At 46.4% G+C, this 23,177-nt stretch overlaps 1 protein-coding gene across 3 annotated transcripts in view; it reads left to right on the top strand.

Annotated features, from left to right (window-relative positions):
• Positions 1-23,177, top strand: part of LINGO1 (leucine rich repeat and Ig domain containing 1) — a 478,102-nt gene that overhangs the window by 422,319 nt on the left and 32,606 nt on the right. The window lies entirely within an intron of this gene.

The following is a 23,177-nucleotide window of genomic DNA, read 5'->3' as shown; positions in this document are numbered from 1 at the left end:
GGCTGGCCGGCCGCGGTGAGCTGTGCCTGTCGGGGGGCGCCGTGCTGGGCTTTGGGTCGGGGCGTGTTGCTTTTGTATTGAGGGCCGGTGTGTGTGTGTGTGGGGGGGGTGTCGAGTGTGGGTACGTGCAGGGTGGGGGGCACAGGGGCTGGCTGGGCAGTTGCGTCCCCACAGGGCGGTGTGAGCGCCAGTCCCCTTCCCTGGAGGGCTGTGAGGTTTGTGTCTGTGGTAGGAAGGGTGCGGGCTGGGGGGGTGCAAGGTGAGCGTTGGGTGCATTGGGGGGGGCATGTGTGCGGGTTTTGTATGTGCCTGCTGGCTTCTGGGGCTAGGAGGGGTTTGCATTCCCAGCACCCTGCCAGCTGCTGCTGCCCTTGTACTTGGCTGCAGAAGTCTCTGGTTTTCCTGCTGGCTCTGCCCTCATTTTTCCTTCCTCTCCCTCCCTGCTCTGGTCTCCCGCCTGTGTTTCCATTGTCCTGCATTGCCTGGGTACTGTTCCCTTCCCCTGTCCCCACTGTCACTCTCCGGACGGAGGGGGAGGGGGATAGCACTAGTTGTGCCCAGCTCTCCCACCCCCCCTTCAGCAATGCACCCAGCAGGCTAAGGAGACTGTTGCAAACTCCCTGAGCCAGTCCCCAAATACCAGGGGGATGGGCAGTCTTTAAAAACCTGGATAGACGGACTGACGGACGAATGGATGCTCATTGGGGTTCAGCTGCTAACTGCTGTTCTTGTTCTAGCCCAGCTAATAAACTGGCGCTTGACTGGTGGCGGGCAGGGGGGTGGGTGAGGCATTGGGCTGCATGGTAATGTGAGGAGCCTGCCTGGTCCAGCTAAGCAGATGAATTAACTGGCCTGGAATAGGTTGCACATCCAGGTAGGCTGTCACTGGGACAGTGCTACCAACCAGGGATCAGCAGAGGCGATCAGGGAGATTACCCTGCAGTCAGAGAGGCACTGCAATCTAAGGTATGAAGAGTTAATGCCAGATGAGAGTAGCTTTCAGTCACAGCTTCCTCAACCCTAGGGCAACGGCGTCTGGGATGGTTAATTTTGGTCCAGAATAGACCTCAGTCACCCAGAGCTTAATACCTGGGAAGGACCATTGGGGAACAAAAAGACCATCAAGGCAGCAGGGTGGAAAGGGTTAATGTGGGGAGAGTTGCCCTTCAATTCAAGATGAGCCAGTGTTGGAGGAAGGGTCTGGAATTGTTTTATGGCAGGAAAAGTAGCCATCCCTCAAGCCTGATTTGTGTTGGTAGTATTCAGGGAGAGAAAGGGTTAATGTTAGAGGGGTTTGGCCCTCAGTTCCCGAGAGCGCTGCCTCAGGGCAGGGAGAGCTGATTGCAGGGAATTCAGCCCTTTCGGGACAGGGGCTGTCAGTAACCTAAGGGTGTAACTGGGTTCTGCCATGTATGGACAGGGGGACTAGGCTCTAATGCCAATTGGAAAAAGAGGCGAGAGGAGACCAACCTGGCTGCCCCTGCATGGAATTTTTCTTTGTTGCCTTTTTACATTTGTCCTGCAGATCGGATTTTTCACCTTTCCATCTCAGGGAAATAAAAATATTCTAGAGCCCAAAGTGTTGGCCACAGCATGTCCGGGATGCAGGAACTTGTGGGCTCAGAGAACAAACAGAGTGTGCTATTTTGGAGAAAGCAACTTGCTCGTGGGCGGGGTGGATTTCTGCGTGGGTTGGGTGAGAGAAACCACTCAGATTCCTTTCACAGTAGGTGCTTGTTGGATCATGAAGACCTAATTCTTTTTTGGGGGGGGGTCCCAGCCACTTATGCGTTCTTAGTGTCAGTATCCCCATAAAAGCTAAACATCCTTCAAAAGTAACAACCCCTTCCTTCCAGAAGGAACTGGCTTTCTATTTCAGTTCTGTGGGACATGTTGGGCATGGAGCTGAGAGGAAGTCACTGGCCCTGTGCTGTAGTCACTCTCACCTTCTGGCATTCATTCATATGCCCAGAGCCTGGCCAAAGAGAGAAGCTCTTGCATTTGAACAGCAGAATTACAGTTAAAGATGGGGTGGGTCAGGAAGCAGCATGAAATGCAGGAGCTCCCTAGCTCTGCAGATTGGCTTCTTCTCTCAATTTTACTCCCCCATCACCAGCTGCATCCTTTCTCACTCTTTCTATTTCACACTCAAAACCAACCCTTAGACTGGGATGTCCACAGCTGTTTGTACATGTCCTCCACACCTTCAGTGAGGATTAAACCTGTCCCCCCCCCCCCTTCCAGCCTGTTGGAGAGCTCAGAGTTGTTGCTCCTGCAGCTTTGACGTCCACATAGAGCAGAAACTACAGTGATGACCCCCATCAAAACCACTATCAATAACTGGACAAAGATGGGGGGCTGGAATGACACATCCTTGGACTTCAAGGGGGTGATTGGGCCCCCTCATGCTCCACTCCTTGAAGAATGGGATTATAATACTTCCTGTAAGATCCAAATCTCTGTATGGTCAAGTCCCTGGACAATGGCTGTTAATTACAGGGACACTGCACATATTTGGATCATTGGCATTTCAGATATTGCAGGAGTGTCTGAAACTCCAATGATCCAAATACGTGCAGTGTCCCATTCCCCACTCTCCTGCCATTCTGATCATCAAGGCAGATATACACTGAGTTCCAGCCATGTGACCAGTGGCCCTTAGGAGCATGCTCTGCTCTCCCTCCCTCCCTCCCACCACAGCTTGTACCTATCGGCACAATGCTGCTTGAACCTCCCATGAGACTTTACTTCTAGGGCTGTAGGAACCAGTTTCACCCCTCACTTCAGGGCTCCCCCTCAGTGTCCTCACCATCAGTGTTCGTAGTGTTCCTCCAGCTCTAAACGGAGACAGGCTCCACCCAGAATGTCATAGGCCTGCATGAGTGCGTACATGTCCAGTGGGATTGTCTGTCATTGGGTGGTTTGGACTGGAGGCAGGACTGGAGGAGAAGAACTAGAAGGGTTTGTACTCAAGATGGTCATTAGTCCTTTCTTCTTTGCCTTCTCTCTCTCTTCTTCTGGCTCCTGTCTGGAATGGGTGATGCTGAGAGTTCAGTGGTTGTCTAGAAAGGGGGAGGGGAGGAAATTATCTCATTCTGAAGCTTTGAAACTTGTCCTTTTTGTCCATGTCTGCACTGCAGCTGTTACAGCTGTGCTGCTGTGGCATCATGGTTTAGATGGTTCCTACAGCAACAGAAAGGTTATTCTGTCAATGAAGATAATCCACAACCTCAAGTGGCGGTAGCTGGGTCAACTCTTCGATCAGTCTAACCACTTATATGTTGAGGGTTAAACCAGCTTAATTATGGTGCTCAAGGGTGTCAGTTTTTCACACCCCTGAGCACTGTAGTTATGTCAATCTAAATTTTAGACCATATTTTGAGATCCTTCTGTCACTGGTCTTTGCCCATTGGGTTAAGAACTTCAGGAACTCTGCCATAAAAGAGCTGTCACAAGTTTCTCCTTCATTTTCCAAGCCCAGTTCTACAGACAACCCTTTCTATTTCAGGAAAGAGGTGGAAAAATGGAGAATCATAGAATAATAGGACTGGAAGGGACCTCGAGAGGTCATCGAGTCTAGCCCCCCGCCCTCAAGGCAGGATCAAGCTCCGTCTACACCATCCCTGACAGATGTCTATCTAACCTGTTCTTAAATATCTCCAGAGAGGGAGATTCCACCACCTCCCTTGGCAATTTATTCCAATATTTGACCACCCTGACAGTTAGGAATTTTTTCTTAATGTCCAATCTAAACCTCCCCTGCTGCACTTTGAGCCCATTACTCCTTGTCCTGTCCTCAGAAACCAAGAGGAACAAATTTTCACCTTCCTCCTTGTGACACCCTTTTAGATATTTGAAAACCGCTATCATGTCCCCCCTTAATCTTCTTTTTTCCAAACTAAACAAGCCCAGTTCATGAAGCCTGGCTTCATAGGTCATGTTCTCTAAACCTTTAATCATTCTTGTCGCTCTTCTCTGTACCCTTTCCAATTTCTCCACATCTTTCTTGAAATGTGGTGCCCAGAACTGGACACAGTACTCCAGCTGAGGCCTAACTAGTGCAGAGTAGAGTGGCAGAATGACTTCACGAGTTTTGCTTACAACACACCTGTTGATACAACCTAGAATCATATTTGCTTTTTTTGCAACAGCATCACACTGTTGACTCATATTCAACTTGTGGTCCACTATGACCCCTAGTCCCTTTCCGCCATGCTCCTTTCCGCCATGCTCCTTCCTAGACAGTCGCTTCCCATCTTGTATGTATGGAACTGATTGTTCCTTCCTAAGTGGAGCACTTTGCATTTCTCTTTATTAAACCTCATCCTGTTTACCTCTGACCATTTCTCTAACTTGCTAAGGTCATTTTGAATTATGTCCCTATCCTCCAAAGAAGTCGCAACCCCACCCAGTTTGGTATCATCTGCAAACTTAATAAGCGTACTCTCTATCCCAATATCTACATCATTGATGAAGATATTGAACAGTACGGGTCCCAAAACAGACCCTTGCGGAACTCCACTTGTTATCCCTTTCCAGCAGGATTTAGAACCGTTAACAACAACTCTCTGACTACGGTTATCCAGCCAATTATGCACCCACCTTATCGTGGCCCTATCTAAGTTATATTTGCCTAGTTTATCAATAAGAATATCATGCGAGACCGTATCAAATGCCTTACTAAAGTCTAGGTATATGACATCCACCGCTTCTCCCTTATCCACAAGGCTCGTTATCTTATCAAAGAAAGCTATCAGATTAGTTTGGCATGACTTGTTCTTCACAAACCCATGCTGGCTATTCCCTATCACTTTATTACCTTCCAAGTGTTTGCATATGATTTCCTTAATTACCTGCTCCATTATCTTCCCTGGGACAGACGTTAAACTGACCGGTCTGTCAGAGAAGACCCAGAGAAGATCAACACAAATGATTAAAGGTCTAGAAAACATGACCTATGAGGGAAGACTAAAAGAATTGGGTTTGTTTAGTGTGGAAAAAACAAGTCTCAGAGGAAACATAGCTTTCAAGTACCTAAAAGGGTGGTGTTACAAGAAGAAGGGAGAAAAATTATTCTTAAGTTATGGTAGGACAAGAAGCAATGAGCTTAATTTATAGCATTGGAGGTTTAGGTTGGACATTAGAAAAAACTTCCTAACTCTCAGGGTAGTGAGGCACTGGAATAAATTGCCTACGGAGGTGGTGGAATCTCCATCACTGGAGATATTTAAGAGCAGGTTGGATAGACATCTATCAGGGATGATACAGATGCGCTTGGTCCTGCCACGAGGGCAAGGGACTAGACTTGAACTCTCAAGGTCCATTCCAGTTTTAAGATTCTGTTCCCTGCAGTTGTTGTGACTGTGCTGAACAAGCTGTGAATTATATCTAAACTCATTGAAATATACAATTTCAGCAGTTCCATCCAGTTTTGAACTTCCCCATTACTTACTTAGCAAATATTCTGCATGATAGTGGCTCCTTTTCTCCTTGCTGTGATTCTAATTAGGTCTAAGCAGTTCTGAATTTCAGGAAAGCATGGAAGCAGGGATTGGAAGGTATTTTGCTAGTTCTGCAGAGGTGTCGGAAGTGTCTATTGGAAGGTGGCCTTAGTTTAATAGCAGGCTTGGAGGACACAGGCCCGACCTGGATGGTATTAGACTTATAATCAGACCAGATATAGCTGCAGTTGTTTAGAGAACTTAGGGAGGAGCGAGGTTTTCCAAAGCCTTTTGTGCACAAGAAGAGGAAGAATTAATTACAGAACTAATCACTAGACTTTTATAATACATTTACTGTAGTTACGCTGTAATTATACTGCAACTATAATGTAATTACTTTATGGTACCTCTAATTACCAGTGTTTCATATGACTGGAAGGTTTAACTGTATGACTGAATTACTTATTACTGCTTTAGTTTCATGTTTAATCCATTTCACTGTGGTATCACTGAAGTTGTACTCTTTGGAACATGTAATGAGTATAAAATCCTATAAGGTGAGGTTTAATCATATGGATCAATAAATCACTTTATAATTAGAGTATAATTGTGGTGTTATAATATTATAATTACAGTCGCTGAATGGCAAAGTTCAGCTGAACTGATGAGGGCTACATTAGGATTAATACACTTCATCAGGTGTTAGTGCCTTGTGTGTAAGCCTGTCACTGTCTCTTGTGGAGCTGCTCCTGTGTCATGGTTCCCACTATTTGCTGGGCTCTTAGGGCTGCTGTAATAATCTATATGCTGTGGACAACAGACACAGTTATTACGTCTGCCCATGTGGGGTTTGGCAAGTGTGGATGTGCCAGTTTGGATTTGATCTTTGTGCAGTGACCCCTATGCTATACTGGTCTGTGTATTCCTGCCTTTGACTACAATGCGATCAACCCAATGTCCCATGACAATTCCTATCCCTCCCTCTCTTTAGAGGCTTGGAGCTGTTAAGGCCTAAGTCTTAGTTCCTTTGTTTTCATCGCCAAGAAAACCCTCTCTCTTGGTGGGTTTTTTTTGTTTTTTTGGCCTAGTTTTCCAAAAACCAGGATTTAGGTCATTCAGATGAGCTGCTGATATTTCTGTGGCTTATCCCAGCTCCCACACCTTAGAGGAGGAGCCAATATAAGAAAAAAAGGAGGCGCTTAGAGCTTTAGTGGCAATAGGGCATCACATGATCTGGGTCCGACCTACTTTGCTGGTGCATCATTTATTGTAAGTCTTGGTTTTGCAGCTCCATGCGTAGAGCTCCCATTGTCATCAATGGGAGTTCCATGTGTGGAGCAACTAAGAATTGGACCCTGGATCTGTGAGTCAGCTCACTGCCTGCTACTCAGGTGTTGAAAATGCTGCTTCTAGATCAGTGATTCTCACACTGTGGGTTGGGACCCCAACAATGGTCACAACCCCATTTTAATGGGGTTGCCAAGGCTGGCTTAGACTTGCTGGGGCTAAAATCTGAGCTTCGCAACCCATTTGGGGCTGGAGCCAAGGGCCTTAGCTCAGGACAGCACAGTTCAGATTGCAGGTCCCTAGCCCCAGGAGTTTTCTAGATGTCTCTTTGCAGTAGAATTCATAGGGACATGGCCAAATGCCCTCTGGACTGGCACTTTTTTGGCAACATGGTCAGCATGTGGTGATGCTAAGAATTCCGAGACAAGATGCCAGTCTTGAAGTCAATCATGATGGATATTGGTGGGGTGAGAAGGTTTGGGGCTTCTGCTGCATTTTCTTCCTCAACCTTTGCCCAGCTGTCTCTGCTGCCAGAACGAGCTGGCCCAACTCAATTCCCATTTAGATGTTGCTGAGGCTACTTGGAGTGTGATGCTTTGAGGGCTTGGGTTTCTGTAGTGACCAAGAGACAGCCTGACCCTTTTTCCTTAGAACTCAAACTGGACTCTGCACACAAACCATTCTTTCCCCCAAAGTTCCACATAGTTAATTTTCTCTCCTTGTTATTTTTCTCTTATTGGTTAACTACATTCTCTGGGTCTGGTGCTGCAGAAATATACTGGGATTGCGTTGGTTAGGAAGTACTAGTAATCTCACAAGATTCTCTGACTAGTCTTGCTGGCCCATGAGGTTCTGCTGAGGATCTAGGCCAGGACTACTCAACACGCGGCCATGGGCCGCATGCGGCCCACAGCCCGTTTGCTTGGGTTTATGCAGATCTCAACAGTCGGCCTGCAGGATTTTTTGAACAGGCCTCCACTGGAAACATGCTCCACAATGGCGAGACAGTATAATGGTCTTCTGTTGAGATGCATTTTAGTAGTTAAATTCCTGGACTGTCATTGCTCATTAAAAGTGCTGTCGTATGGGTGGAAATTGGGTAAATATTGCATTTTATTAATATCAGCAGAACTGACTTAAATGGGGCCTGTGTTGTGTAGTCTTGCCTTAATCTTTGTATTCATGCCCGTCAGTGTGAAAGAAGCTATTTGCATATATATATTTACATGTATATGCAACCACCCTTAAGTTGCGGCCCTCAGCATGTGCTGTGAGTATCATTGTGGTCCCCGGGGCTTCCAAAGTTGAGTAGCCCTGATCTAGGATGTGATTCTCCCTCTTCTGCCCCCTCCCCCCGCCTCCCAAGTGCTGAAGTTACTTAAGAGCACAAACCCCATTGACTTTCACTGAAACGTCTGCTCTGAAGAAAAGCTGGTCAGAATGGTTTTCTGAAGGAAAATGCAGTCACTTTCTTCCATGGGTCACTTGAAAGTAGGCAACACTCTTCTATGTGCTAGGGTGCGTGATGCTGTTGATATTAAAGGAGATTCTAAGTATCCCTGAGGTGATGTTGGGTAGGTGGGAATCCTCTGTCCACCCCTTTACCTGAGTCCCTTACTCCTCAAGGAATTCACAATTCAATCTGGCTGGCCCCTTGTACATGTTCAGTGGCATGCCTTGGGAACCTCCAGGAATAAACCCATTCTAGTAATACTAAAAAGTGCCAATTGTAAATATGTATCTAACCAACTTAAATTAGGCTTAACACACCTTGATTTAATAAATTCACAAATACAGGATTCAGTAATAAATTAAACTTGTGTAACTGGCACAGAATCTTCCCAGTAAAGGTTAGAGGCTCCCATAGTAAAGGGGCCTACATGCGCAAAACTGAAATTTCCCCAAATCATTTCGTTTTGAGTCAGTTCAAGAAAACATTAAACTGCATTTCTTTTGTGGTTCAATGCCTTATGGGAGTTATCATTCAGGAGCCCATTTTCTCCTATGAGCTGGGCTCCCTGGAAGACTATACCTCCCATTATGCAATGCAGGTCCAAGCTGTATGGTGCTTTATGGGAGTTGCATGACTCGGCCTGCCTTACAGGAGCTGTGGTCCAGCGGGGGTGCGGCCCTATGAGGAGAATGGGAACATCAGTCTTCTGAGCTACAACCCCCATCAGTCAAGGTGCCTCTGTGGGAAATGCACTGTCATGTGGAACTGACTTGAAATGAAAAGTTTTGGCACCGTTCAATAAGCCCAAATGAAACATTCTGATTTGGGGACTTTTTTGATATTTTTCAATGAAAATTCCTTTGGAATGGAATTTCCATTCTGTGACGTTTCAAAATTTTCTCCCAATTTGAGGTGAGAACAAGTTTTCAGAATTTCCCTCCAGACAGATAATGCAAATTTCCCTCAGTTCTCCTCCAAAGTCATTGAGGTGCTTCTAAATACCCTGTCCCCAAATTGTCAATGCTTACGTGAACCAACCCTCTACACTGTGTGTGGGCTGCCCATTCTGTAGAATATGATACCCCCCATTGACCATTACCCTCCTCCAAGCCTAGTCCCTTTGCAGTCAAGGAGAAAATCCCTGGAGGTTTGTGGATATGGGGATCAGAATTCAGCCTTTTGCTGATCGGATGCTTGGGTGACCATTTCTGGGAATGAACTTCAGGAGAAGATGGTTGGGAGCCACTAAGTGTGAGCAGAGCAGAGATGATGGCAGGTTCCTGTGGCTTGTCTCAATGACATGGTGCGATTGGTTCATGGGGAGAGCCCTGGTTTGTATTATTCTAAAGCAACTACCCCCCCCCCTTATTCTCTCTCCCTTCCTTCTCTTTGTCTCATCCCCCATCACCAGTCATGCATTTCTCACTGATCAGCGCCCTGTGCTCCCCCAAATTTAACTGTCATAGGCAGTGTGGCTGAGCAGCCCCAGGGCTTAGGAGCAGAGAGGTGGGGATGGTAGAAGTGAGCTAAGAACATAACAGCTCTATCTGGTTGAGCAAGGATGGGCAATGGATGGAGGCCAACCCATGGGCCTACTTCCTCACCAGGCAGAATGAGGAGTCAGAGCCAGGCCTGTCCCTCCATGAGCACACACGTCATGTTTCAGACACTGTACCATCAACACCCTGCACCCGGGGGGAAGAGGGAATGATTTCTGCTCTGAGAGGTTTATTTACATGGTTGCCTGTTGCTGCTATTGCATTTCTTTGATCAGCAGTGTGGTCTGATGGTTAAAATGGTGGACTGAACATCTGGATTCCTGAGTTCTGCCACTGCTCCACTGGTTGACCTAGGAGAAGTCACTTTACTTCACTCGGCCTCGCTTTCCCTTTCTCTGAAATGGGGCTAATCATACCTTCCTGGTGCTGGGGGGAGAATAGAAATGTAATGAAGCACCCAATAGAAAGTTATGGGATAATCTGGCCAAAGGCAACTTTCTTCTTCACCCCCATTAGTGAGAAGCTAGTTTCATGTCCTGATGTATGAGGCTTTAAGTTCCTTCCAAACCCCTTAAATTTAACTTTGGTTAGTCTTGTTATTTCTATGGATGTCCAGTCCTTTTTTGAATCTTGCCCTGGTCTTGGCTTTGAATTGGTGGCAGGAATTTCCACGGGGTAATTAGGGTTGCCAGGTGTCCAGTATTGGCCCGGCTTCTGTCTGGAAAAAAACCCAGAAATTTTTCTGTTTTTCTCAGATGGAAGGCCGCTTGGGACAGTCTTCCCCTGCCACATCTGGTGGGAGCGTGGGGATTTAAAGGCGCAGTGACTCTTTTTTGCTTAACCAATTTTTTTCCACCATCCTTTTCCTTCACTGAAGAGGGAAAAGGTAAATGAGTTTGTTTGTATTCTCTATCCCAGTGTTTCCCAAATGGTGTTCCAGGGAACCCCAGGGTTCCACGAAGTGAAAAATAAGGGTTCTACGAGAAAATTCCATTACAATAACATGTTGTTGTTAAAAAAAAAAATAATTAATATTAAGCATTTATTAATCTTATTGAAAACAATTTTCATTTGTGTTGATCTCATGACCTTGTTTAGCATTGCTTTATTATTATCCTTACTTATTTGTGGTCTACTTTTTCAGCTATATATATAAGACTGCTATTAGGGGTTCCACAAAATTATTTTGAGTTTAAAAGGGTTCTGTGGCCAAATAAAATTGGGAAACACTGCTCTATCCCATCCCCTCTAATTTGCCTTCTGTGTAGCATTAACAGGCCTGTTTTGTTAGGAGAGTTTACCCCTCCCCAAACCTCCTCCAGACTCCTTCCCTGTTTCTGATACCCTTCAGAAGCATTCCTGAGATGGGCTGATCCCAGTGGAACGTTTCCTGGCATACCATTGCTCTGTCTAGTGGAATATAATACTGCCAGCATTAATTCCCATGTCATTCCTTCTGCATCATAATGCCCCCCCCCCCCCCCGCCCCAATACTCTGACTTCCACCTGGTGCCAACCCAAATAAGCTATACCTCCTTATCAAGCCCTCTGAATTGCCCCCCAGTTCTAAGCTGCTCCCACCTGGAGATAGGCCCTGAACAGATGAGCATGTTTAAGAGTCAGTCTGAGGGGGCAAGGATACTTGGTTCAACTGTCCACAAGAATGAGAGGGGGAACAAAGTGAGTTTACCTGCCTCTTGAAAGTGCCAAATCTGCTGATTCAGCAGCTCCTGCCTCTGATCTGATAAACCTGGGAACCAAAGGGCTTTTCTGATACAGTGCAAGAAGAGGCAATTCTTATGGAAAGATGCCAACAAGGCCTGCAGAGGCTGAGGGGTGGAGGAGGAGAGAGACAGGCTTTAAATGCTTAACTCAAACCAAGCAGTGCAAGAAAAATAAATACAATAAAAGGCCACAGCTTCAATTTTCTTTTGAGCTGATTTTTTTTTTCTCTGTCGGGGAAGAGAGATTTGGAGCAAGGGGCGGGTGGCAGTGCAGGGAGAGAGAAATGAGAGCAACTGCACTGCCTTTGGTACATAGGAGGTTCTTGTCTCTGGACACGGTGGTCCTCGCTGGGTCATGTAGCTTGTGCCATTGAGCTTCTTTGGCCTCTCTTCGGAGAATCATCAAGCCCCACTGCATTGGGTCTTTGTCACAATTCTGTAAGTCACCTGAGTCTGCATCTCACACACTGGCAATCCGTGCCACTGGGTACTTCTCCCCCACTGGTTATTGTCCATACTGCCAGTGTATCCCACCCGCCAGATGCCCTTCCTTACGGCCACTCACTGTTTATAAGTTGAGCTTGCCTGTTGTTAAGGTCACCTAACCAGGAGTGGCCTGATGTTGGCTGCGGCAGCTGGCGCCCTAGGCAGAGGCGCGATCGGCGCCCCCGCCTGCACAGCCATCAATGGCTGTGATGTCATCATCGGGTGCCCGGGCCAGCGGCGCCCTCGGCAGCTGCCTAGTTTGCCTAGGTTCATGGGCCGCCCCTGACCTAACACTTCCTCCTATAGGACTGTAAGGGTGTGTCATGATCATGAGGGTTAGCCAGCATCCTGGGGACTAAGGGGTTAACTATGTCCCTTACCTAAACCAAGTGGCAGGCAGCCAATAGAAATGCAGGTAGGAATTTCAAACTGGGACAAAGACATTTTTAGGTTTTTCCCTCCTTTGTCTCTGAGTAGTTTCTCTCCAGCTATTGAAGGGGACCCAATGTCTCCCTGTAAGAAAATACTCTTCACAGTCTGTTGTTAGAATAAAGTTTAGATAAATCCATTAGGTTTTATTGTTTTATGGTTTGGGAAATGGGATCTGGTCTGTGCATTTAAAAATGGGTTTTGCTCTCCTTGGTAACTAAGTTCCTGGCCCATGGTAAATTTCTCCTCCATGAGGATATTATTTTGTTACTGTTCCATCTAGTCATTATGCTTGCAACAGGAATATTGTGGTGATAATAAAAGTTCTTTCTCTTTTCTTTTTATTAACCTGGTATTGGTTAATATTTGTGTCCTGGTTTGTACTTTAGGGGTGAAATTTCCCAAGTAGTATCTTTCTGGTTGCTTTATTAATATTTGGGTGGTGGCAGCGGAGATTTTATCCCCAAAATCTAGGTTAAGATTTTTGGGGGGAAGTTTTATACCAAAGCATGGTAGATAAGGTTTTGGGGTACTTTTGCTGGCCCCCATTTCTGCATTTATCATGCCAGAGTGGGGAAGGTGCCATGACAGGCTGCGTCTACATGGCAGCGTAATGTTGGAGTAACAGCTGTTATTCCAAAATAACAATGCTACACAGCAATTCCGTTATTTCAAAATAAAATTGAAAAAACAGACAGTATATTCCAGCTTCTGTAAACCTCATTCCATGAGGAATAACACCTATTCCGAAATTGCTGTTTTGAAATAGCAGTAGTGTGGACACTCTACTGCTACTATTTTGAAATAGCTCCTCCCGAGGTTCAGTCAACGCAATTACTCCTAGTGCTTCCTGGAGCTCTAAATCAACACGTCCACGTTAGGGGAACCTGCCTCAGACTAATTTCGAGGCTTCCCTGAAGTGTAACCGTGCTATTTCAAAATAAGCTATTTCAGAGTGTTTCTTCCAGAATAACTTCTTCTGAAATAAATGTGCCATGTAGACATACCCTAAGGGAGTAGACTGGAGAATAGAACATGGTGCAGGGAGGGAATGAGAGAGGGGAGACTGGAATGAAGGCAGGGAAGGGGAAGAGGCTGGGAGAAAATGAGCTGGTTGGGGATGGGAGATGGGGTGGAGGAAGGGGATCCCATTGGGGCTGGAAGAGGATTCTAGGAGGGATAGGTGGAGGTTGGGACTGTCTGGGCAAGGCACTTGGCGAAGAGACTGGAGAGTGACTGGGAATTGGAACAGGGTGAAATCTGGAACATGGACAGGGAGCCCGGATGGGGAGAGTAGAGCTGGAATGAGAAGCCAGGATGGTGCCTTCACTTCTGGTTTCCTTCATTATCAAGGTTCCTAATTTTACACCCTGGGGTCTGATTTGCAGAGGTGCTGAGCACTGCAGGCTGCCACTGACGTTAATGGGAGGATGCTTCAAACCTCAAGTGCTCCAGAGTGCTAAGCCCTTTGAAATCACAAATGGGTGTCACATTACTGGATTTTAGGGAAGCAGCCAGATTACTGCTGCACCCATGGGGCGGGGGGTGTTTGCCCCAAAAGTGGTACAAAGGGGGCCATGTAAGGTGTCAAGTGAAAGCTTGCCTTCTACTGATTCTATATATGCTCTTCATATACCTGTATACTGTCTGGGTGTGACGTTATAAATATGTACTCTGGGTCAACACTGGAAACTTCTCTGTTTGTGGCTGAGCAATAGACGAGGAATGCTCAGCCTGTGGACATGCTACTGAGCAAGTCTCCATGGAACGATAGCCCTCTATAGGCCAAGGGCACACCTCAAGAATGGGTGACTGATACCTAAGGGCTGCCAGCAGGGAACACAGGGATAGGCCACTGGCCAGGTGACCTGCTGCAGCCAAGAAGAGACGAGGAAGGAGGTGTATAGGGGCCATGTGGCATCCTCCATGAGGTGCTCAGCTCAGCTCTTCATCCCAGAGGCAAGAGTGCGGGGATCGAGGAGCCGGAAAGAACTGTGGACCCATCCTGATGTAGGATGTACACCAAAGACTTTTAAGCCAGCAGTTATAACATCTCTGCTGCAAGTCTGCATCGAGAACTGGGAGATTTGATGCATGTAATGTATGATACTTTAACAACCTTACTCTCATGCTTTTCTTTCTGGTGGTAATAAACCTTTAGATGTTAGATTCTAAAGGATTGGCTCAGCATGATTTGTGGGTAAGATCCAGAGGGTAAATTGGTCGGGATCTGTGGCTGGTTTCTTGGGACCAGACAGAACTTGTTAGGGGAAGGTGAGATTGGGTTCTAAAACCCCTCACCTGTGTATGAGGCCCAGGGCCATCTGGGGTACGGATAGAGCTGGAGTGTCAGAGGGGTTTTGCTGAAACGCTCTGTGGGACTGGTTTGTGGCCTATTTGAGAAGGTCTCCAGTCTGGGGGCTATAGAGAGCCTGGAATTTGAGCAATTCGCCCTGAGCAGATGCCCTCAGCTGTGCCCAGACCCCGCCCGGTCCGTCACAATGGGGCACTCAGAATTAGTGGACATTTTTGAGTTTATGTGCTCTCTGCCTCAGTTCTCCTTCTGTAAAATGGGTTAATGCCCCCTCACCTTGTCAGGGCATTGTGAAAATGATGTTTGCAGAGCACGTGGTCACTGCAATGCTGAGTGCCATAAAACAGCACATGAGGAGATTAATCAGGGCAGGGTTTGAATTGCATGCAGAAAATAACGCCAGGGGGATGCACACTGAACAAGTGGAAATAGCATATTGACTGGCCCCATCCTGTGTGCTGAATGAGGCAGGAGTCCTGTGGCAATAATAGTCTGTGATGTAATTAAAAACTGTATCAGAATGTATTCACACAAGGGGCTGAATTAGGATGCACAGGCAGCCTTCATCTGGACATTTCCCAGCTTTTGTGGATTGCCTTTACAATATTCATGCCCCTGTAATATGGTTTTGTGTGTAATATATATCTGTCCCCTGGGGTGTACTCTTCTATCCCGCCCTCCATTGTGTATTCCCTGTACACCCCCCAGCATATCCTGGCCCCCCCATCCCATGTATCCCTCCCTACCCCTTGTGACACATGCTGTTACATACATGGAGATAGGGCATTGGCCTGGGGACTGCAGGGTTCTTGGTTCGAGCCCTGCCCACAGCCAGGGCCAGACACATTAGGTACTCTGACCCCACAGCCAGGGGTGTAATGGAGAGAAAGCTTCAGATCTATGCAACTAGATTTTCGGTACCCCCTTGCTTCAAGTAAAGAGTGAGACACTGGAGAAGCAGTTGGAGAATTAAAGGAACTCTTTCCCCAACCCCAAAGGTTAGTTTGAGTCCTGAGCAAAGATTTGGTTCAATTCTTGATACAAGTTGCTCCAATTCTCAGGCCAGCTTCTTGGGGCCTGGAGTAAGGCGATTGTATGTGTTTTCTTGGACTGTAGTGCCTTTGTACAATAGCTGGGACAGGTGGTATCTCTGAGTGGGGTGCGGGCTGGGAAGGGCTTGGTGCCCACATGCGAGGGCCAGAGGGATCGGGTTCTCAGACTTGTGGTGGCTCTGTATTACCACTGAACTCGAGCCCTGGGACGGGGGCGTGTCTTGGAGATTTGCATTGCTATTGGGAGTACAGGGAGGTAGCAGGGGAGATGGTGCCCCAATACCTCCATTTGGGTGTGCCTGGAGCAAAGGGAGATGTGAGAGAGGGGGCATGTATGTGTGGAGGCATGGGGGTGGGGTGTCTGCACGGCCATGCCCCTGCACTGTACTGCATGTATTTGGGTGCTGTCCAAGCATGCACACTAACCAAAATCAACCATTACTAGCCTGAAACAGGCAAACCTCCCGGTGGCAGATTATCTCCTCGGTCACGCACATGCATGTACACAGCAGATGGGCTAAGGGCCCTTGGACAGTAGTGGGTGTGTGTCAGGGTAAGGACACTGGCAATAATGATGCTCACACATGTAGCCAGTCGGGTGTGGGGACGAGACTGCCCTGTACTCCTGAATAAGGAGCCAGGAGCGCCCAGTGCCAGAGAGGTGGCTGTGAAGCACACGTCCTGCTTAGGGATCCTTTTTCTTTCTCTCCAACTGTTCTTTTCTGTTTCACCTTCCCCCCTCCCCTCTCTCTCCCTCTCTCTGTCTCCACCATCTTCTCCTGCTCAATTGCTCCCTTTCCTTCCCTTATCTCTCCCTACCCCTCACGCTTTCTCGTGTGCGCTCTCTTCTCCCCCGGGCTAGGCCTGCATCTCAACTGGTGTACATCGGCATGGCCCTGCTGAAGCTCAGGGAGCATCTATGTTGATTTACATCTGCTGAGGACTGGTCCTCGCTTCATTTTCTCTCCTCCCCCCTCCGACGCTCGCTCTTTCTGGGTCCTCCCCGTCCTGGTTATTTTTGTCTCTTCTCCCCCTCCATTTGTCCTGCATTTATCACTTGTCAAGGAGGCTGCGAGGAGCGCGAGTTGCACCTTCACTCTGGCTCCCACAGAGCTGTTGCTTTCCACCAGCAGCAGGTCCGTGTGGTTCTGCGCACCGGGCTGGGTGTTCTGTTGACGGGGGTTAAACAGGGCAGAGCAGGGAGCTGTTGACTAGCTGCTGGCTGCAGGAGGGGAGGTGGTGCTAGTGAATAGTGTAGACTCGGGGGAGCAGCGTCTAAGGGTGAGAGACAGAGTTGCCCTTAAAGGCTCCGGAGGTGGAAGCAGAGACGATGAAAGTGCCTAGTTATTATCTCAGCTAGATGCGTCGCTATTAACCCATCACACTGCGTATGGATCATCAGGGAGACACCACACACCTGGGGCGGGGGCCTTAGCTCATCACAAGAGTTTTGCCCCTCTTTCCTGACCGATGCTGGTAAGGAGGGGCAGTGATCAGCTTGCCTGGAAGGTGACATGGTGGATTGACCTGTCACCGGCTGACCATTGGCCTGTGCTCAGGAGGCATTGGAAGCAGGGAATGGCTCTGGCATGCTGGTGAATGTGGCCGGGCAGCTGCCATTAATTTCCTGCTTGACTCAGGTAATCGAATACATGCTAATAAGTGCCATGAAAGGCCCCACTGCCTCGTTAGCACAGGCGGGAAGTGCCAAGCACCATCCATCACTGACAGCAGCAGGATGAAGTGTGGGTCACATCAGCTGCCCAGAAGGGAGTCGAGCTCAGGCAAAGGGGCCAGACCTTGCCCCTCTCTGTGCTCCAACACAGGTCCAGTTGTTGTGGGCTCTGCTGGGGAAGTGGCCACGCTGGGAGCTACGGGAATGCCCCAGATTGAGACCTTCCGTCTAGCATCAAGGAACCATCCACCGTGGCCAATAGCCCCCTTGGCCCTGCCGATAAGCATATGTTTGTCTCATAGTCAACTAGTCACTTACATCCCTGTCCCACAGCATGGCTAATTCCTCCTCCTCCTCCTTCTCCCCCAACTCCAGAATTCATCTCCAGAGTCCTGGCATCCAGTGGAGAGCCCTGACCCCTGCAGCTGAACCACTAGTCAAGAGACATAAGGCATTTAAAACCAGCTACCCCGCAGAGGATAGCAGGTGATGGGTGTTGGAGCCGTTTTTTGAAGAAGTGATAGGGTCACCCCAGGAACCATCAGTTCAGTCTTGCTTCATTACTCATAGACTTTAAGGTCAGAAGGGACCATTATGATCATCTAGTCTGACCCCCTGCACAGTGCAGGCCACAGAATCTCACCCACCCCTCCTAGAATAATCCTCTCACCAATATCTCAGATATTGAAGCCTTCAAATACTTTGAAGACCCCAAGATGCAGAGAATCCTCTAGCTGTGATCTGTACCCCATGCTACAGAAGAAGGCGAAAAACCTCCAGGGCCTCTGCCAATCTACCCTGGAGGAAAATTCCTTCCCGACCCCAGATATGGCGATCAGCTAAACCCTGAGCATGTGGGCAAGACTCATCAGCCAGACACCCAGAAAGTTCTCTATAGTAACTCCTATCATCCCTCCATTGACCTATTTCCCACTGATAATGAATGGTCAAATAGTTACCAAGATCATGTTATCTCATCAAACCATCCCCTTCATAAACCCATCTAGTTTAATCTTGAAACCAGATAGATCTTTTGCCCCCACTACTTCCCTTGGAAGGCCGTTCCAGAACCTCACTCCTCTAATGGTTAGAAACCTTTGTCTAATCTCAAGTCTAAACTTCCTACTAGCCAGCTTATATCCATTTGTTCTTGTGTCCACATTGGTATTAAACTTAAATAATTCCTCTCCCTCCCTGGTATTTATCCCTCTAATATATTTAAAAAGTGCAATCATGTCCCCCCTCAGCCTTCTTTTGGTTAAGGTAAACAAGCCAAGCTCCTTGAGTCTCCTTTCATAAGACAGGTTTTCCATTCCTCGGATCATCCTAGTGGCCCTTCTTTGTACCTGTTCCAGTTTGAATTCATCCTTCTTAAACACAGGAGACCAGAACTGCACACAGTATTCCAAATGGGGTCTCACCAATGCCTTGTATAATGGCACTAACACCTCCTTATCCCTACTGGAAATACCTCGCCTAATGCATCCCAAGATCGTATTAGCCTTTTTCACGGCCATGTCACAATGGCGGCTCATAGTCATTCTATAATCAACCAGGACTCCGAGGTCCTTCTCCTCCTCCGTTACTTCCAACTGATGTGTTCCCAGCTTATAACTAAAATTCTTGTTGTTAATCCCTAAATGCATAACCTTACACTTCTCACTATTAAATTTCATCCTATTGCTATCACTCCAATTTACAAGATCATCCAGATCTTCCTGTATGATATCCCGATCCTTTTCTGAATTGGCAATAGCTCCCAACTTTGTGTCATCCGCAAATATTATTAGGACACTTCCACTTTTGGTGCCAAGATCAGCAATAAAAAGATTAAATAAAATTGGCCCCAAAACTGATCCCTGAGGAACTCCGCTAGTAACCTTCCTCCAACCTGACAGTTCACCTTTCAGTATGACCCGCTGTAGTCTCCCCTTTAACCAGTTGCTTATCCATCTCTCAACTTTCATATTAATCCCTATCTTTTCCAATTTAACCAATAATTCCCCATGTGGTACTGTATCAATTGTTTTACTAAAGTCGAGGTTGATTAGATCCACTGCATTTCCTTTATCTAAAAAATCTGTTACTTTCTCAAAAAAGGAGATCAGGTTGGTTTGGCATGATCTACCTTTTGTAAAACCATGTTGTAATTTGTCCCAATTGCCATTAGCCTCAATGTCTCTAACTACTTTCTCCTTCAAATTTTTTTCCAGGATCTTAAATACTACAGATGTCAAAATAACAGGCCTATAGTTACCCGGGTCGCTTTTTTTCCCTTTCTTAAAAATCGGAACTATATTAGCAATTCTCCAGTCAAATGGTACAACCCCTGAGTTTAGAGATTTATTACAAAATTTTGCTAATGGACTTGCAAGTTCATGTGCCAGTTCCTTTAATATTCTTGGATGAAGATTATCTGGGCCCCGCGATTTACTCCCATTAAGCTGTTCAAGTTTGGCTTTTACCTCGGATATGGTAATATCTACCTCCTTATCTTTAGTCTCATTTGTTAACTTACCATTATCCCTAAGCTCTTCATTAGCCTCATTAAAGACTGAAGCAAAGTATTTGTTCAAATATTGGGCCATTCCTAGATTATCCTTAACCTCCACTCCATCCTTAGTAATTAGCGGTCCTACTTCTTCTTTTTTGGTTTTTTTCCTATTTATATGGCTATAAAACCTTTTACTATTGGTTTTAATTCCCTTTGCAAGGTCCAACTCTACCTGCCTTTTAGCCTTTCTCACTTTGTCCCTACATGCTCTAACCTCAATAAGGTAGCTTTCTTTACTGATCCCTCCCATTTTCCACTCCTTATATGCTTTCTCTTAATCACCTCTCTGAGATGCTTGCTCATCCAGCTTGGTCTAACACAGCTGCCTATAAATTTTTTCCCTTTTCTAGGGATACAGGCTTCTGACAGCTTCTGCAACTTTAACTTAAAATAATTCCAGGCCTCCTCCACTTTAAGATCCATAACTTCTTTAGTCCAATCAACTTCCCTAACTAATTTCCTTAATTTACTAAAGTTAGCCCTTTTGAAATCAAAAACCCTAGTCTCAGATTTATTTTTGTTTATCCTTCCATTTAATTTAAACTGAATTAGCTCATGATCACTCGAGCCAAGGTTGTCTCCTACAACCATTTCATCTATGAGGTCCTCGCTACTCACCAAAACCAAATCTAAAATAGCATCCCCCCTTGTTGGTTCAGCAACTACTTGATGAAGGAATTCATCAGCTATCACATCTAGGAAAATCTGAGCCCTATTATTATTACTAGCACTTGTTCTCCAGTCTATATCTGGAAAGTTGAAATCTCCCATGATTACACAGTTTCCATGAGTATTTACTTCATTAAAAACATTAAAGAGGTCTCTATCCATATCCAAATTGGATTCTGGTGGTCTATAACACACCCCAAGCACTATCCCAGGGGAGGATCTGATAGTTTTCTTCCCCAATGTGATTTTTGCCCAAACGGACTCTGTCTTCTCCATTCCATCACTTTTTATATCTTTACAATCTACCTCATCTTTGATATACAATGCGACTCCACCACCTTTACCCTTATTTCTGTCTTTCCTAAACAGCACATACCCTTCAATACTTGTACTCCAGTCATGCCTACTATTCCACCATGTTTCTGTTATTCCTATAATATCTGGTTTCACTTCCTGGACCAATAGCTCTAGTTCCTCCTTTTTGTTACCTAGGCTCCTTGCATTGGTGTACAAACATCTTAATTTTTGCTGTTTGGCTTCATTCACATTCTTTACCCAATTTGGCACAGACGTTATACCTCCAATATGACCTATTAGACTAGCATCCACCCCACCCTTCCTCATGTTCATTCTCCTACCCCCAGCTATATCCTTTCTTACTTCGTTTTCCTCCCTCTCAGTGTTAAAATCTGGCGTAGAGATTACCTGGGCATCTCCCAACCGTCTCCCCCAAATTCCTAGTTTAAAGCTCTCTTAATAAGTTGAGCCAGCCTCCATCCTAGAAGTCTATTTCCCTCCCTACTTAGGTGAAGTCCATCTCTAGAGAACAGTCCTCTGTCCATAAATGCCTCCCAGTGACCATACATCCCAAAGCCCTCCTTATAGCACCACTGCCTAAGCCATCTATTGATCATCATAATCCTGTCACATCTTAGATGCCCTTCTCTAGGAACAGGCAGAATCCCACTAAAGATCACCTGAGCCTCAATTTCCTTGAGCATCCTCCCCAGCCTAGCATAGTCTCCCTTAATTCGTTCCAGCGAGAATCTAGCCGTATCATTTGTTCCTACATGAAGGATGATCAATGGATTCCTTTCTGCTCCCTTAATAATTCTCTTCAACCTCAGTTCTACATCCCGTATCTTAGCACCTGGCAGACAGCACACCCTTCTATTCTCTGGATCAGATCTGGTTACAGGCCTGTCTATTCTTCTCAATAAGGAGTCCCCAATCACATAGACCTGCCTTTTCCTAGTGATAGTGAAATTCTCTGGTCTATCTCTAGCTTCCTCTGGCTGCAAGTCTTTGCCATTCCTATTTTCCCTTGTAATCCTAATGCTCGTTATTGGTGTTGTCTCCATTAAGTCTTCCCCTTTATCTATGGGACTAGCCACTCTTCTCTTCTTCCTCACCCTTCCATCTTCATTATCTATCTGCTGTACCCCTTCATTTTCCAGCTCCACATACCTGTTCTTGAGCTCTATTTTTCCTTCACTGACCCATCTTTTCCTCTGCCTGGTCCTCTGAGTCACGTGCTTCCACTGTCCATTTTCTTCGCCCAGCAGTCCCCCCTCTGAGGCCCTTGATCCTGCTTCCATCTGTATATCTAAGCTTTCCCCTTCAGCCACGTCATGCCTTTGCCCCATCATCTGCTCAAACCCCCTTCTAAACTCGACCAGAGTTTCCACCTGCATCTCCAGTCCTCGGATCTTTTCTTCCATCAGCTCTATCAGGCGGCACTTCATGCAAACAAAACTCCTTTCAGGTACCCCCTCCAGAATCATGTACATATCGCAGCTACCACATCCAATCATCCTCCTTGTGTTCTCTACTACTTGGGCCGTGGCCACTAATGCCTCTGTGTTTTATCTACTTTCTCATTACTAGGAAAACTGGCTGCAAAAGAAAGACAAACATGTCACTGGAAATAAATACGCAGGGGGAGATTTTCAAAGTAATCTAAGGGATTGAGCCACATGTCTTTTCATCATTTTAATGGCAGATGTGTGTCTAAACTCTCTGGCCTGCTTTGAAACTTGTGACCGTCATTGGGACCAACTAGCACCGGTATGGTAAGGGTAAATCATGCCTCTCTAGCCTATGGGAATTTTTTGAGGGAGTTAGCAAAAGTAGAGCAGGTGACTGTCATTTCTTTAGACTTTCAAATATTTTATTGTTAAATTCCCACAAGAGAAGGCATTAAGGAAACTCAGCAACCAAAGGGTGAAAGAGAAAATCCTGCCATAAGAAAAGTGAGGAAGCAGAGATCGAGACTGAATGAATAACTGGGGAATTCTTGTCAATGCTGGGGCGAGATGAATATGTGAATTAATCAAGTCCTTGAAAATGAGGTGACAAAATTGCCTAAACCAACTGAAGGACCTATCAAAACTCGGGGGAAGGCATAGGCAGGGAATGTACATGTCATTTGCTGCCATCACATTGATACCACTCTGCATGCATGTTTCTGTCCTTAGAGTGTAAGATCTTTGGGACAGAGACTTTCTACTATTCTGTGTTTGTATAGCGCCTAGGTCAAGGGGGCTGCAATCGGGGTTAGTCCCAAACCTGAAATAGGCTGGATTACTCAGAGT

The sequence above is a fragment of the Pelodiscus sinensis genome, chromosome 14 (genome assembly GCF_049634645.1).
Source record: "Pelodiscus sinensis isolate JC-2024 chromosome 14, ASM4963464v1, whole genome shotgun sequence".
NCBI lineage: Eukaryota > Metazoa > Chordata > Testudines > Trionychidae > Pelodiscus > Pelodiscus sinensis.
Note: the sequence above shows the minus strand (reverse complement) of the source record. Positions and strands in the feature narration are given on the sequence as shown.